We start from the raw sequence: 17,386 nt of genomic DNA, 5'->3' as shown, positions 1-17,386 counted from the left end.
TCCACCTACCTGTCTGGGCTGCACAGCAGCTTATGTCGAAGTGGTCTTCCGCGAGGGGGTGGATGTCAGTGATGCCACAGCCAGTGCTGCACCACCATGCAAGGACCACCTCTCCTTATTTCTTCTCATAATATGGCAGGTGGAGTCCTTCCAGTATGGCAGTACTGGCGGAGGAACCACCTCTCACCTGCCATCTGTCAGGCCGAGTGTGTTGGATTTCTGCCTGTTTATGGGCAGAAATCCATAGGTGACTCGTAATACGGTGGTCTTTTGGCACCCGCTTCGACGGCGGTCTTCACAAAAAAACTGCCAAAGTCAAAATGAGGGCCTTAATCTGTAATTATGACACCGTATAAAATAATAAAATAACCCCCTGAAAACTAGACATGCATGTAAGCCCCTTTAAATAATGAAACCATTTTAATCCTTAGGAAACGAAAGTGACACATGCTCAGTGATTGTGTTGTACAGACCTTCAACATCATGCTAAATGACACGCTTTGTGATCGGTGCTCATCCTTCATCTATTATGAAAACAACAACACTAGCTCAAATACAAATGCACAATTCACTCATGTGCTGTTCATTAGTCTAAGAGATCCACTGTCACATCTGAGGATTAAGGCACGAATATACCATAATATCAATGAAACAAAGGGCTCATCAGACCAGTGTTGAAAAGGCATGCTGTAACAATGAAATAGTTAAACAGACGCTTCTAGTGAAAGAAACATTAGCCATTGTGACGAAAGATGCGCAGTTTACCTCCCCGGAGCTGACTAGCAGCAAGCAGTCAGGCCCATGGACACCAATTCACCAAAATGCCAGGGGTAGTGGGACTGACATCAGATGTCATTTTATCTATACTTTCATTCATACACATATGTTTACACAAACACACATTCTTTCATACACACTCTCTTCTGCATAAGCACACTCTCACCTGCAAGCAAGCACACAACATACACTTAAAAGTATTTTTTACTTACCTCAGCTACCAAGGAGGGTCATATTCCAGAAAACTGTACTCCATTTTTATTACACTAATATTGTAATAAAAAGACTAATTGAAAAGAAGGAAGTGGAGCCCCAAACAAAGCCCATAAGGAAAAGCTCCCCCTGTGCTCCTGACACTGATTTTGCCACCTCTGTGGCCAATGGTCGCAGAAGGGGTGCCAGGGGTTCCAAGGGCAAGCTGGGGGTCACAGGTGTGATCCCTGGCGACCCCTAAATGACTTCCACAGTCAGGCCATCCATGCATCCTCCAACAATGAGAGCGAACGACTGAAACAAGGATATTTTAAGCACTCAAGTGAATTTGATTAAAACCACATGCCCCAATGACAAACCAGCGACAAAGAAATAAACACAATACTACTGCTATAATGTGCTTTACATTCAGAAAAATAGAAAATATTCATCCCTATGCCTGTAAATCAACATCACACTACAGTTTAAAACAGTAAGTTAAACTGTTATTGTAAACATATGACAACCATGAGATACCTAAATCAAGTATATTTATACAACATTGATGTTTACCGAAAAACCATTATACCTGAAAATTCATGGTGACTAGTTTTAAAACTCGAATATTACGAATGTTGCTGACCAGCTGAATGGGCTCAAATATGAAACAAAATATGAATCCCACCCTTTCTGCCTTATTGTAAACAAACGCTTTGCACTGTTTTAAACAGTTTTAAACATGTTCCTTATTTTACAGGTTTTACTATTTCAAGGTGCAATCGAGAGGAAAGAGATAGAAATATTGACATGTAAGTATTGGAATGCACTCCTTTAATTCAAGTAAAAACGGTTTGCTATTTTCTCAATGGCAAACTTTTATGTGTGATGATCCCATTTTCAGCATCGTGTAAACCCATGCAAAATTGCACCAAAAATAGAATATTTCCGGGATTAATGGTAACAATTACGACATCAACCCGAAATGCATTGTGTTGATGTAGACTCTTTTTATGTTTCATATTACAGTTACCTCTGAGGAAGTGACTTGTCCCGAAATGTATTTGGGCTGGGTTTATTGTTGCCATGAATCTCGGAAATAATCTATGTTGGAGCAACGTTGTCATGGTTTGAGCGATGTTGAAAATGGGATCATCATGTCTTAACTAAAATGCTGAAGTTCAGAACTTGGATGAGTAAGGATTATTTTTCTATGTGCATTCAATAGTGCACCTTGGGTCTGATGCACTCCGTGGGCACTAGTTTTTGTGTCAATGTTCAGCAAGTCTGGGACAGAACATGCCCCAGAGTCGCATGCAGAAAATTATGCCATTGAGCAATAGTAAAGCATTTTTTAATTGAATTAAAGGAGTGTATTCCTTCACTTACATATCAGGACCCGTGAGTATGCCAGAACTGCTATGCCTTCCATGTGAGTCGTAAGGAGGAGAAATATCTTCATTTCTCCCCATTTTTACCTCTTTCTTTGTGTGATGCATTCTGCAGTACACACATAAGAAGATCAATGCATCAGGGGATTTTTGTGTGGAAGAAGGTGCCCCTTTCCTGCACAAAAATAATCCTGCCTACAATGCAGGTACCCTTGCATCATGGTTTAAGAGTGCCAGCATTGGCACTAGTCAGCACATTCTATACGGGTGCTTTGTAAGGAAAACACAGGAATACTCTGTATTATTTTAAATAGGGTGCATTCTTTCCCTTTCCCTGTCACGCAGCACAGACCACCAAGGTGACTTGCTGTGCTGCTTCACATAATCATAAATATGCCCCCAAGAACGTAGTAAACGGTAGTGTGTATGTGTTATGGTGTAACTGACTTTGTAAATTAGCATAACATATGTATTACTTTCCATCTAGTGAAACGGATATTGCATAAAAAATGAATTTCAAAACATTACAAATTATTTTTCTGATCACTGAAACCAGTCAATTTAGATTTTTATTAGTTGAAAGTCTCGGAAAAACTGCGGTGCTATGGTGTGACTGTGAGTTGTTTTGCTGCCAGCTATGTTAAGACGCCTCAAAAAATACTTATAACATTTATAAAATACGCCCATTAAAAGTAGTACATTATATAAATAATGTTGGTAAAGCTTGTTCTGTATGGCAAAAGCTGCCATTTATGCAGTGTAGCAATGAGTACTCATATTATCAATCACAGCAGGACCACTGCCTGCTCGGAAAAAATATTTTTGCATCCATTCACAAAGGGGAAGTGGTCCCATGGGGACCCCCTCCCATTTGCAAATGGGCTAGCACCAATTTGAAATTGGTGCTAGTTGCGATTGTTTTATTACCACATTCACGGTCACAAAACAATCATACATAGCACTGTGACTCGCAATTAGGAAGGGTATGCCCCTTCCTAATTGAGACTCGCAAACCCTTTTTGCGAATCAGTAAATAGATTACCAAAAGTGGGTCAGTGCATTGAGAAATTTTCTTTTCGTGTCGCAAACAGCACAAATCTGTGAACCGGGCCATTTGGGACAAGGAAAAAGCTTCGTACATCTGGCTCTTAATGAGCACAGCTGCACACTTTATTGTTATTTCATGTTTTTATCAAATTATGTTTTGCTCCACTCTATTTTCCTTATTGGGAATATTTTCTCTAAACTTTGCTCACTTGGGCGTAATCAGATGCTGATCTGCTTGCACTAAGAGCTTTTTTTGCACTCATGCCTTGTCAGAGGTTGATTATGACCACCATGCACTTTGTAGCAGAGACTGAAATGTAATTTGGTTTATACAACATGTCTTAACAATGTGGTATTCAATTAGCACAATCACACACTTTATTGCCATAGCAAGTTGAGATGTGAGATCATTTAGTTTTGTAAATAAATTTTATGAGGCTTAACAGTGATGCAATTCCGCTAAGTGCTAGGAACACCATATTCTATGGAATGTAATATTTGGAATGCAATTTCGTATACTCTTTACTTTCAGTAATAAAACTGTGGGGTTTCAAATTCTAATAACAGAAGCGTAACCTTTGGGTGTTGTGGTGATATGTAATATAATATGAACAGGAAAGGTGCATTTAATTCATGTCCATAACGGAGATTTGCAATTACACTGTATTTTATTTGTACGCGATTGTGTTTTTGGAATAGATTCTGCACTTGTGAGCACTTTAAGTTCATTCCAAAGTATTTTTATGGGTACAATTATTTTTTCAAGTTTTGTCATGTTATTGGGCAGTATTTGGTGTGCAATTGGGCTATCAGAAGAAAAATGCTTTTAGTATTTCCTTTATGTTTATTGTGATGTGCCACATGATGTATGTAAATACAGTGACATCATGGCGCTACCCTTTGATGGGTACTAGGCTCTCAGCAAGCCGAAATGCATCATTGGCATCTCGCGGGAATAAAGTATCATGGAGAGTGGACCCTATTGAGCTCACTTCTGATGAATGATTGTATGATTGGGAAACAGGATTTTGAATATATACATATATATAGATATATATATATATATATATATATATATATATATAGAGAGAGAGAGAGAGAGAGAGATATATATATACATATATATATATGTATATATATATGTATATATATATATATATATATATATATATATATATATATATATATATATGTATATGTATATATATACATTCACCCAAATGCTGCTCATTGTTACCGAACTCTATCAGGTGGGTGCCTCGTCGTGCAAGCAGCACTGCGCGTAATTAACCTCTTAGGTGCGGGCGTCGGCCACTGGCCGACGCCCACACACCCTCCCTGGTGCGGGTCACGACCAGTGGCCGACACCAGGAAGGGCATTAATAAATCCTCGGGTGCGTCGCACCCGAGGATTATTATTATTTTTTTTTACTCCCCCCGGGAGACACGGAAGCTACTGTGTCTCCCCCCGCCCCCCACCCACCCCTTTGTGACCGCGCTGATGTTGCAAAGGTGTTTTCCCCATGAAAGCAGGAAGCAGCCTAGCGGCCGCTTCCTGCTTTCATGGGGAAAACGGCCTTTTACACGTTCGGGAAGGCCTCGTAAGAAAGGGGAGAGTCTCCCCTTTCTTACGAGGCCTTCCTGAAAGTGTTTCCTGGCCCCCGATCGCAGCACAGCTGGGCCAGGAAACCCCACTAGACACCAGGGATTTCACTTTTGGGGGGCGGCCCCCCCCAGCATAATTTTTTTTTATAAAAAAAAAGGTAGGTGCCCCTTGGGAGGGGGGGGGGTGGCGCGATCGCGCCCCCCCCCCCCCAGGGGATTTAAAAAAAAAATTTAAAAAAAGAAAATGAAATGACAGGGGGTCGCCCGTGGGCAGGGTGACCCCCTGTGGGGGCAATTTTTTTTTTAGATGTTGTAGACATTTTAGCCCCCAAGGAAACCATGCAACAACTAAAAAAAAATATATGTATATATCTATATATATATATCTATGTAGATAGATATATCTAGGTACATGGATATATCTATAGATATATCTATGTAGATATATATATATATATATATATATATATATATTTATATATATATATATAGGTAGATCTGTATCAAAGAGATTTATATAGCGCGCTACTCACCTGTGAGGGTCTCAAGGCGCTGGGGGGAGGGAAAGGGGCTAGGAGGTTCACTGTTCAAAAAGCCAGGTTTTGAGGCCCTTCCTGAAAAGAAGTAGGTTTTGGGTCTTGCGAATGTGGGTTGTGAGTGCGTTCCAGGTTTTGGGTGCAATGTAGGAGAAGGATCTGCCCCCGGTGGTGGTGTGTTTGATGCGGGGGACAGAGGCGAGAGAGAGGTCAGCTGAGCGGACGTTTCGTGTGGGGGTGTGGAAGGTGACTCTCGTTGAGGTAGGCAGGGCCTGTGTTGTGGAGTGATTTGTGTCCGAGGATGAGGATCTTGAAGGTGATCCTTTTGTCAATGGGGAGCCAGTGGAGGGATTTGAGGTGTGGAGAGATGTGTTCGTGTCGGCGGAGGTCGAGGATGAGTCGTGCTGCTGAGTTCTGGATGCGTGTAGTTTGCACTTGAGTTTTAGAGTGGTGCCGGCGTAGAGGGCGTTTCTGTAATCCAGCCTGCTGCTGATGAGTGCGTGAGTGACAGTTTTTCTGGTCTCTGTGGGGATCCATTTGAATGTTTTTCAGTATACGGAGTTTGTTGAAGCATGAGGAGGTAAGAGCGTTGATTTGTTGGGTCATAGAGAGGGAGGAGTCTAGGATGATGCTGAGGTTGCGTGCGTAGTTGGCGGGGGTGGGTGCAGGGCCTAGCGTGGTGGGCCACCATGGGGGGTCCCAGGTGTTTTTGTGTGGGCCAAAGAGGATTATTTCGGTTTTGCTTGAGTTGAGTTTCAGGTGGTTGGCTGTCATATATACATCACTTTTGTCAATATGTGTGTGGTTTCCCTGGGGGGAAAAGGGTCCGACTTGTCTAGTGGCAGTTTTAGTGCCATAAAGAAGCGCAGAAGGTTTATATGCCTACTGCAAAGAGCACATCTGTATTTTATGTAAATAGCTGAGTACATTAGTAAAGTCTATGGAGAGATGAAGGGCACTTTTGCTGGGTGGTAATGAGGGAATCCGAGGAGGAGGGAGTGGGAGCACCAATAATGATTGTTGGACTGTGACGAATGGTATGTGACAAGGTGTTTTTTGAGTGTCTTGAAAGTACGTGCTGATTGAGGGAAGAAGCGCAGGTAAGGTGGCCTCTACTGTTGCACGTATCTCACACACACCATTGATTTTGTGACTGTCTACGTAGGCTAGTGTTTTAGAGCAACAGTTTAGCCAATAGCAGATATGGCATCTTGATGGATGACTGCTGCCTGCACTCGGGTTGTAGAGGACCGCTCTGACATAGGATCAGAGACTGAGACATCAGATACTGAGACAGCATCTGAGGGATAGGACAATGGCGCAGACTCTGGGAGTGATTTTTCAGTCAGAGGAGTCCCATTCGAAAACTCCTCTTCCAGTACATTATGAGGGAGGTGATGAGGACAGTCCTGCTGTCCCTTCGCAAGCTGTTCGTGCAACTGGGTAATAGTGGGTTAGGCCAACCCAGAGAGCACGTGAATGCGGCGGCAAGCAGAGAGAGAGTGCTCTCTTGGGAGCTCACCAATTTAGTTCAGCCCCAAATTCCACCACCCAAATCATATTGTGGAGACATCAAAATTGTCTATGGCAAAACAAACTGGTTTTGTAAGGTAGGCACCTGTGTTTTTGGTCCTGGATTCGGCGGCCATATAGAGAAACACACTAAACCCAAACATTTCTGGAAACTAGACATTCAGGGGAGTCCACAGAGGTGTGACATGTGTGGATTCCCCAAAGTTTTCTTACCCAGAATACCTTGCAAAGCTGAAATGTTGAAAAAAAACTCTATTTTTCTCGCATTTCTGTCACACAAACTACAGGAATATGCTGGGATCCACAACATTCCTACCACCCAGTGACTCCTCACCTGTCCTGATAAAAACACTACCCCACTTGAGTGCCTACACCTAGTGCCTGTGTCAGGAATGGATCACCCCAGGGTCAACAGCTGCCTCACGTAAGGACCAACATTGACCGTTGTGTGATCTATTCCTGTCGCAGGCACCAGGCCTAACCACACAAGTGAGGTATCATATTTATCGGGAGACTTGGGGGAACGCTGGGTGGAAGGACATTTGTGGCTCCTCGCAGATTCCAGAACTTTCTGTCAACAAAATGTGAGGAAAACGTGGTATTTTAGCCACATTTTGAGGTTTGCAAAGGATTCTGGGTAACAGAACCTGGTCCGAGCCCCACAAGTCACCCCATCTTGGATTCCCCTGGGTTTCTAGTTTTCAAAAATGTGCTGGTTTACTAGGTTTCCCCAGGTGCCGGCTGAGCTAGAGGCCAAAATCCACAGGTAGGCACTGTTTTCTATGAAAAAATGTGATGTGTCCACGTTCTGTTTTGGGGCATTTCCTGTCGCGGGCGCTAGGCCTACCCACACAAGTGAGGTATCATTTTTATCGGGAGACTTAGGGGAACGCCGGGTGGAAGGAAATTTGTGGCTCCTCTCAGATTCCAGAACTTTCTCTCACCGAAATGTGAGGAAAACTTGTTTTTTTAGCCACTTTTTGAGGTTTGCAAAGGATTCTGGGTAACAGAACCTGGTCCGAGCCCCGCAAGTCACCCCTCCTTGGATTCCCCTAGGTCTCTAGTTTTCAGAAATGCACAGGTTTGGTAGGTTTCCCTAGGTGCCGGCTGAGCTAGAGGCCAAAATCTACAGGTAGGCACTTCTCAAAAAACACGTCTGTTTTCTTCCAAAAATTTGGATGTGTCCACGTTGCGCTTTGGGGCGTTTCCTGTCGCGGGCGCTAGGCCTACCCACACAAGTGAGGTATCATTTTTATCTGGAGACTTGGGGGAACGCCGGGTGGAAGGAAATTTGTGGCTCCTCTCAGATTCCAGAACTTTCTGTCACCGAAATGTGAGGAAAACTTGTTTTTTTAGCCACTTTTTGAGGTTTGCAAAGGATTCTGGGTAACAGAACCTGGTCCGAGCCCCGCAAGTCACCCCTCCTTGGATTCCCCTAGGTCTCTAGTTTTCAGGATAGACACGGGTTTGGTAGGTTTCCCTATGTGCCGGCTGAGCTAGAGGCCAAAATCTACAGGTAGGCACTTTGGAAAAAACAGCTGTGTTTTCTATAAAAAAAATAGGATGTGTCCATGTTGTGTTTTGGGGCATTTCCTGTCGCGGGCACTAGGCCTACCCACACAAGTGAGGTATCATTTTTATCGGGAGACTTGGGGGAACACAGAATAGCAAAACAAGTGTTATTGCCCCTTATCTTTCTCTACATTTTTTCCTTCCAAATATAAGAGAGTATGTAAAAAAGACGTCTATTTGAGAAATGCCCTGCAATTCACATGCTAGTATGGGCACCTCGGAATTCAGCGATGTGCAAATAACCACTGCTCCTCAAAACCTTATCTTGATCCCATTTTGGAAATGCAAAGGTTTTCTTGATACCTCTTTTTCACTCTTCATATTTCAGCAAATGAATTGCTGTATACCCAGTATAGAATGAAAACCAACTGCAGGGTGCAGCTCATTTATTGGCTCTGGGTACCTAGGGTTCTTGATGAACCTACAAGCCCTTTATATCCCCGCAACCAGAAGAGTCCAGCAGACCAAACGGTATATTGCTTTCAGAAATCTGACATTGCAGGAAAAAGTTACAGAGTAAAACATAAAGAAAAATGGCTGTTGTTTTCAGCTCAATTTCAATATTTTTTTATTTCAGCTGTTATTTTCTGTAGGAAAACTTTGTAGGATCTACACAAATGACCCCTTGCTGAATTCAGAATTTCGTCTAGTTTTCAGAAATGTTTAGCATTCCGGGATCCAGCATTGGTTTCACACCCATTCCTGTCACTAACTGGAAGGAGGCTGAAAGCACCAAATATAGTAGAAATGGGGTATGTCCCAGTAAAATGCCAAATTTGTGTTGAAAAATTTGGTTTTCTGATTCAAGTCTGCCCGTTCCTGAAAGGTGGGAAGCTAGTGATTTCAGCACCAGAAACCCTTTGTTGATGGCATTTTCAGGGAAAAAACCACAAGTCTTCTTCGGCAGCCCTTTTTTCCCATTTTTTTGGAAAAAACTAAATTTTCACTGTATTTTGGCTATTTTCTTGGTCTCCTCCAGGGGAAACCACCAACTCTGGGTACCATTAGAATCCCTAGGATGTTGGAAAAAAAGGACGCAAATTTGGCGTGGTTAGCTTATGTGGACAAAAAGTTATGAAGCCCTAAGCGCGAACTACCACAAATAGCCAAAAAAGGGCTCAGCACTGGGGGGGGGAAAGGCCCAGCAGCTAAGGGGTTAATGTCCAAACCAAGCAGCTCCACTACAGAGCCAGGGGCACTCTTGGATTCCACTTCCTCACTCCGGCATGGTAGCCTGACTGGCTCCTGTCTTTCCCTAACGGTTCCTTGTGGCTACATTTGTATCACCGAACCCTCATATTCCTCCTGGGTTATTGTGTCAGGTGGGTCTACAATGTTTACGCAAATACATTGTATAGCATAATCAGTTTATTTATCGTACCATGGGTGGGAACTTGTCTCCAAATACCCGAATTATGGCCTATTCCTTGTCTGGGTCTCATGTATGCATGAGTGACAAATTGTGACAGTGTCCCATGGCTGTATGCAGGGATTGGGTATGGTGCCTCAAGCAGAACCAACAATGTCAGATGATGTGCATGAAATGTCTATACATGTTAGGACCCTGACAGTCCACACGCTGATTCACATTGCTCCCAACATATTGATGGGGCGTGCGTGGTGAATAGCTGTGAGATTAATCAGCACAGAGGCAATGATGTTCCCAGATGCAGTGGGAATTTTAGAGGCCAACCTGTGTACAAATGATGTGATGACACCTACTGGTACAATAACCCTGAGATATTAACTGTATCAGCACACCAAGGTTGCACTGTTGACAGTCTCATAACACGTCTGCAGTGACAGGGTTGGACCATCCCCATGTGTGTTCACAAATCCTCATTGGCTTTTCTTCTATTGATCTGCGAGGGATACTTTGTAGATACAGAAATGGTGCCACAGACTCATGACTAGACCTGCACGAAACTGTGACAAAGTAGATCCCAATAAATATGCAGGCTAAACATTGGCCCCACACACATGAACCAGACACCTCTGTGCATTTGACCACTGGAAATATGTGAACACGTGCTGCTTGGTCTGTTGGTCCTCCACTGCCACTGGAGAGACATGGCTCAGTTATATGACCTCAACTGTGGCGTAACATTACAAATGTGGTTTATTTTTGGTTCTCCATGTCACAAACACGGTACCACATAGTATGTACCCGTGCCTGACTCATGGTGGGTTAACAAACAAGTGCCTAGGAAGTAGTATCCAACATTCCAGGACATGTGATGGCCAAATTTTGGACCATTAACATGAACAACTGTCTGCTATCTACCCAGTGCATGCTTTGTCATTTGTGGTATTTATGTTACAAAAAACTAGAAATTGCACACAGCAGTTGTTGCTACATCTATGACTAACACATGTCCTCTCTCATTTCCACACTGACTTGCATCTGAGGGTTGGACACATTGACTCCACATGCATACAAGCATATTTGCTATAATGCATCTTATGATGGTCACACAGTGGGTCAACAACAATAGTAATAGCCAAATCACACACATTGATCCATAGGCATTGAGTTCTTGTACTTATGTGTGTCGCCTTGCTATCCTCTCTTGACGCCAAACATGCCCAAATTGGGTAATGCATATTTGTAGCCCACACGTTTGGCCATCTATTGCTTCAGTGAAGAGTGAAAATCCTGTACACCAAGTAGCGGATCATGGTCCGCAGTAGTATGATCTGTCACATGTGCCCATACACCCTAATGCCCAAAGTGGGTGCAATCAGCCTATCCCTGTATTGTCACAACTGTCATGCACCATTAAAATGGAAAAATGACCCAAACCCAGTGTATATCAGAAGTTTTGCCGCATACGCGTCAAAACATTACGCACATGCGTCTAAAAATGACGCTTATGCTTCGAAATATGACGCATAATGCCCTGAAACATCCATTGGCCCTAAGCGGTATTTCCCACACTGTACCCCCGGAAATTGGTTACGTTTGAAACATTTTTGAACCATATGAATGCAGTGTTAATTCTACTCATGTGCGTCAAACAAAAATGACACGCAGACTGTATGCGTCATAAAATTTTGACACATAACAATAAAAATGCACCGCATTTAAGGCAGGAAGTGATGTAATTGGATATCCTGTTTACAGAATTGTTACAGTGGGTGTACTTTCCCTTTCACTTTGCAGTCTGTGATATTTCCTGACTGTGTGACTGTGTCTAGAATTGTCTCTCTTTGCATATTGTGATTTTGTCTCCAGTGTGGTCTTTAAATTGTGTTTTTGTGTTTCATAACTGTCTGTGGTATCCTGTCTGAGTGTTCTTGTGGTCATTTGTGTTGTCAACATTTGTCTTTGTTGTGTTGGGAGTCTGTTGTGGGTAGTGGTAGTTTCGGTATAGTTGGGCTGTTTGTAGTTTTTTTTGCATTTTTCCTGTCCTACTTTCTCTCTATTCTCCTTTCTTGCCATTTATCCCCTCTCTATTTTTCTGAGATAATGTTGGGTAGGCCTTGTCTTGGCAAAATGGGAGAGGAGGAGCTGGGTGGGTTCATTTGGTTGGTGTGCCATTTCCTACCCCTGATGATTGAGGCAGGTGGTCGTGTGATCCAAGGTTACCACACAGAGGCAGGGAGGCTCCGGTGGGCAAAGGTGTTGCACCATCAGCAGAGGATATACAACACACCACGAAATGACCACCAGCTGAAGCACCCCTGGGCTGACCTTGCATCCAGGGAGCAAGATCTGCTGGACCACCTGGGCACTGTGATTGTGGCCCTGTTAGTGAGTACAAATCAGGGTAATGTGCACGTTTAAATGCTCTGTAGTGACATTAGCTGATTTTTTCATAATCTGCCGGCAATGTTTTTGAACATGTGGAATGCTAGTGAAACATACAGGGCCATATTTCTACTTTGTTAGCACCGCAATTGCAACCTGTTTTGAAGCAAGAGCGGCGCAAACTTACAAAATACAATTGTATTTATTAAGTTTGCACCGCATTTGTGTCAAACAGCAACACAAATGTGGTGCAAAATATATTTAAGATATGGGCCACAGTTGCCTGTGAGGTGTAGAAATTTCGGACACATTACCGTCATTTGTTGATGTAACAGCTACACTAACTTTTTAAACACAACAGGAGCCTGAAAATGAGTGCAGCCTTCATGTCAATTGATGATGGCAATGTGGCACAAACATATGTTTCATGTGTGGTCGGTGAGTGTGTCAGGAAACAGATAGTGGAAATCCAGAAATTTCTGAAATATTGACCCTCATTACAACCCTGGCAGTCGGTGGTAGAGCAGCGGTATGGAATCACGACCGTGGCAGAAACCGCCAACAGAGACAGCCACTTTAACACTCCGACCGCCACTGCGGTACAAACAAACAGCTTGGCGGTCACTGCCAACAGACAGGCGGAAGACAATGTACCGCCCACACTATTATGACAGGCCAATCCGCCACCTTTTCCGGGGCGGATTTAACGCAAACAAAAACACGGCGGAAACAGGACTTGGAAGGGGAAACTCTCACCTCTACACACCCCACAAGGAACCAGGACGCCATGGAGTCGGAACTCCAAATTCTCCCTGTGATTGTCTTCCTGCTCCTCTACCAGGAGCACGACCAACGGCGGCGACGACCACGGTGAGTACTGCACCTACGACACAGGGGAGGGGGAGGGAAAAGAGAGTGACACACACACGCAACACGCAACACCCCCACCCTCACCCAAAACAACCCACACACAAATACATGCTGAAACGTTACATTTCCCCCTGAACCCCCCCCTGGAAGAACGCAAGGACAAAAGGAAATGATTTGAACGAATGTAATCAGGAAAAATCCATTACTCAAAAATGTATATACACTATTAACAAATATGTACACCAAGAATTCAAGTCCAAGTACTGCACCTATATAGTCCGTGGACCACTGGGCCCCAAATGCATGGGCGAGGCCCACACAAGATACCGGATCGAAATGGAGATAACCCTGCAGGGGCATCAGATCGAAATAAAACAGGCACCTCAGGGGGAAGGGAAGGGGGGGCATCTCAGCCAGATGAGTGAACGATGCCAGCTCCACAAGGGGGCTCCATGCCCATTGATGTATCCTGGGGAGTGCAAAGGCACAGTCTCTCAAGTCTCTCCAGTGGGTGGTTTGCCCACTGCTTTATCCTGGGGAGTGCAAAGACACAGGGGGTCATTACAACCCTGGCGGAAGGCGGAGAACCGGCGGTAAGACCGCCAACAGGCTGGCGGTCTCACTCTGTGGAATTATGACCATGGCGGTTACCGCCATGGTCATCCGCCGGTTCTCCGTTTCGCCCGCCAGGGCGAAGACGACCGCCGGGCTGGAGACCTGGGTCTCCAGCCCGGCAGCCGTCACTATACCGCCAGCCGAATTTGGACCTGGCTTACCGCCGTGGATTTCCAGCGGTTTGAACCGCCATGAAATCCATGTCGGTAAGCACTATCAGTGCCAGGGAATACCTTCCCTGGAACTGATAGTGGTCTCCCCCACCCTCCACCACCACCCGACTCCCTCCCCTACCCCCCCACCACCCCTGCCACCCCCCAAAGGTGGCAGGGCCCCCCTCCCCACCTTGACCCCCAACATCACTTCACCCATACCCACACGACACGCACGCAGGCACCACCTACATACTTACACGCACACACGCCGACATACATGCCTACATCCAGACACACAGTCATACACGCACACCCACATTCAAACATACACGCACACATCCATACAGACATACCCAAAGACTCATTCCCATACACACAACACCCCCGCAGGCATACACGCACTCACACACCCCCTCTACATACACACACGCACACCCCCATACACCCACACAACACTCCCCCACCCCCCTCCCCTCACGGACGATCGACTTATCTGGTGCGACGATCCTCCGGGAGGGGACGGGAGCCATGGGGGTAGCTCCGCCGACACCACACCGCCAACAGAACACCGCCACGGCGAATCACAGGACGTGATTCGCTGAGCGGTGTTCTGTTGGCGTGGCGGTGGAGGTGGAGCAACCTCCACTTCCCCACCTCCCGCCAGTATGGCTGTTGGTGGCTCTCTGTCCTTAAAAGGACGGAGAGCTGCCAACGGTCATAATAAGCCGAGCGGCACACTGCCACCAATGGCGGTCTTCCGCACGGCGGTCCCTCAGCGGTCTTCAAAAAAGACCGCCAAGGTCAAAATGACCCCCACAGTCTCTTAAGTCTCTCCAGTGGGTGGTTTGCCCACTGCTTCATCCTGGGGAGTGCAAAGCCACAGTCTCTCAAGTCTCTCCAGTGGGTGGTTTGCCCACTGCTTTATCCTGGGGAGTGAAAAGCCACAGTCTCTCAAGTCTCTCCAGTGGGTGGTTTGCCCACTGCTTTATCCTGGGGAGTGCAAAGCCACAGTCTCTCAAGTGGATAACAGTCTCCACTGGTTCTCGAGGGGGCTTTGTGCCCAGAGTGTTTCATCCTGCCAAGGACTGAGGTAGTGGATTTGATACTCCACTGGTTCTGGAGGGGGCATTGTGCCCAGAGTGCTTCATCCTGCCAAGGACTGAGGTAGTGGATGTGATACTTAACTGGTTCTGGAGGGGGCTTTGTGCCCAGAGTCCTTCATCCTGCCAAGGACTGAGGTAGTGGATGTGATACTCCACTGACGGTGGGGCAACATGGAAGCTGCCCAGGCCCCTGGAACTGACCACCAGCCTCGTACGAATGACCACTGGAGATGGCAGCCATGTCTGCGGTGGTGCCACTGGCTGAGGATGTGGCGTGGCCGCTGGCAGTGCTGGCGGCGGGCTCAGTAGCGGCGGTGCTTGCTGCAGCCATTGGGAAGGGCTTAGTATCTTGGGTGCTAGTGGCGGTGGACGTGGCGGCGGTGCAGGTGGCGGTGCCGGTGGTGGTCTTGTCCGCCATGCAGGTTGGCGGCGACTTGCCTTTTTTTTCAGGCTGTTGGGTGGGTGTGTGACTGTGTTTGTGTGCTTTGGGAGGAGGGCTCACAGACATATTGGTAGAGGACACAGGGGATGTGTGAATGGTAGTGGGGGTGGTGACTGCACATGAGCGGTGTGTGGTGATGGGCATCCTGATGATGGAGGTAGTGGCTGAAGATGTAGTGCATGCAGGTGTGAGTGGAGACGTGACAGGGAGGGAGGAGGGAGATGTGGAGGAGGCGGACACAGTGGAGGCAGTGGATGTTGGTATGTGTGCATGGGTATGATGCTTGTGTTAGTGCCTGTGGGATGTGTGGTGCTTATGTTTGCCAGAGCTACCCTTGTGTGTTGAGGTGTGTGCATGCTGCTTTGATGGTGTGCTTGGGATAAGCTGAGGTACCGGGGATTGGGTCTGGGTGGAGGAAGTTGGAGGGGGGAGGCTGGACACAGCGACAATGGCTGCCATCAGTGCTGAGGCCAGAGTCTGAAGTGCGGGCTGCCTGGCCAGAATGAATGCCCTCCAGGTATGCATTTGTCTGTTGCAACTGCCTCTCTACACCCTGGATGGCATTCAGAATGGTAGACTGCCCAACAGTGAGGGATCTGAGGAGGTCAGTGGCCTCCTCACTGAGGGCAGCAGGGCTGACTGGGGCAGGGCCTGAGGTGCCTGGGGCGAAGGAGATGCCCACCCCCCTGGGTGAGCGGCCACGGGGCACACACTGAGGGGCTGCTGGGAGGGCGGTCCTGGTAGGGAGGATGGTGGCTGTACCTGTAGATGCGGGGGCACGGAGGGGCCCACCACCGCAAGGGAGCTCCCATCAGAGGAGGAGTCGGTGTTGCTGGTCTCTGCTCCAGTCCCCGCCGTGGAGTTCTCCTCGCCCTCCGTCCCACTGGTGAATTCTGACTCTGTAGTCTCGCCCTTACTTGTAGTAAATGATGTGGACAAAGGACTGCATTTCCAAAGATAAGTGTTGATGGGATTGTCCAAGGTTTGGGTGTATCCTATTTGGAGTTCCTCCTTAACTGTGGTGTGCTGGCCAAAGCCATGGACAGCTTTCCAAAGCTTCCTGGCTGTCCTTGTTGTTAGAAATTATTAGTTGATTGTCCACCCCCTCCTCAGGCACAGGCGTAGAGTTGTGAACAGTGTACCTAGGACTGATGATCCAAGTTTGGTACACAGACATGTAAATCAGTAAATCACTTGTCCAAACCTAGGATACCCACTCATGATTAGCACATGCTTTCTATACTGGCAAGTCCATTTACAACTCGCAGATCTTGTGGCCCTAGATTGCCATCCAGTACATAGAAATTTGTTGGCCTTGCAGTGGTGGAGGATATTCAGCATGATTTTTACATGACAACTGGCAGAATTATGATGCAAAAATCATTCCAGTTGTTACCCATCTTGTAGGGTTTGGATGTGCTATTTGATGATAGGACATTTGTAGGCTGGCGTGCCATGTACTTCCTCAGGGACTGTCAGTAATCTGTATGATGATATGGGCTGTTACAGATACATTAGATGTAATGTCTGATTTACTTCTTGAGCCATTTCACACAATGCAGTACCTAGTGTTTGGTTTTCTATTTGTCTTAACAGCTGCAAATATGACCCATCCAGATTCGGGAGTTTCAACGCCTGGCAATGCGATACCGCCACATTCTTGATGTTGAGTCGGGGTACCGCAACATGGCAAGAAGATATTACCATGAAAGAGCCTTCGGAGCGTGGAGTGCATTTGCACCATGGAGACCTTCCATGTCTACCACAGCCATCACCACCAGCACCACCACTACCAGTTGG

The sequence above is a fragment of the Pleurodeles waltl genome, chromosome 5 (genome assembly GCF_031143425.1).
Source record: "Pleurodeles waltl isolate 20211129_DDA chromosome 5, aPleWal1.hap1.20221129, whole genome shotgun sequence".
Classification (NCBI taxonomy): Eukaryota; Metazoa; Chordata; class Amphibia; order Caudata; family Salamandridae; genus Pleurodeles; species Pleurodeles waltl.
The sequence above is the reverse complement of the archived record's forward strand: the minus strand, read 5'-3'. Positions refer to the sequence as shown.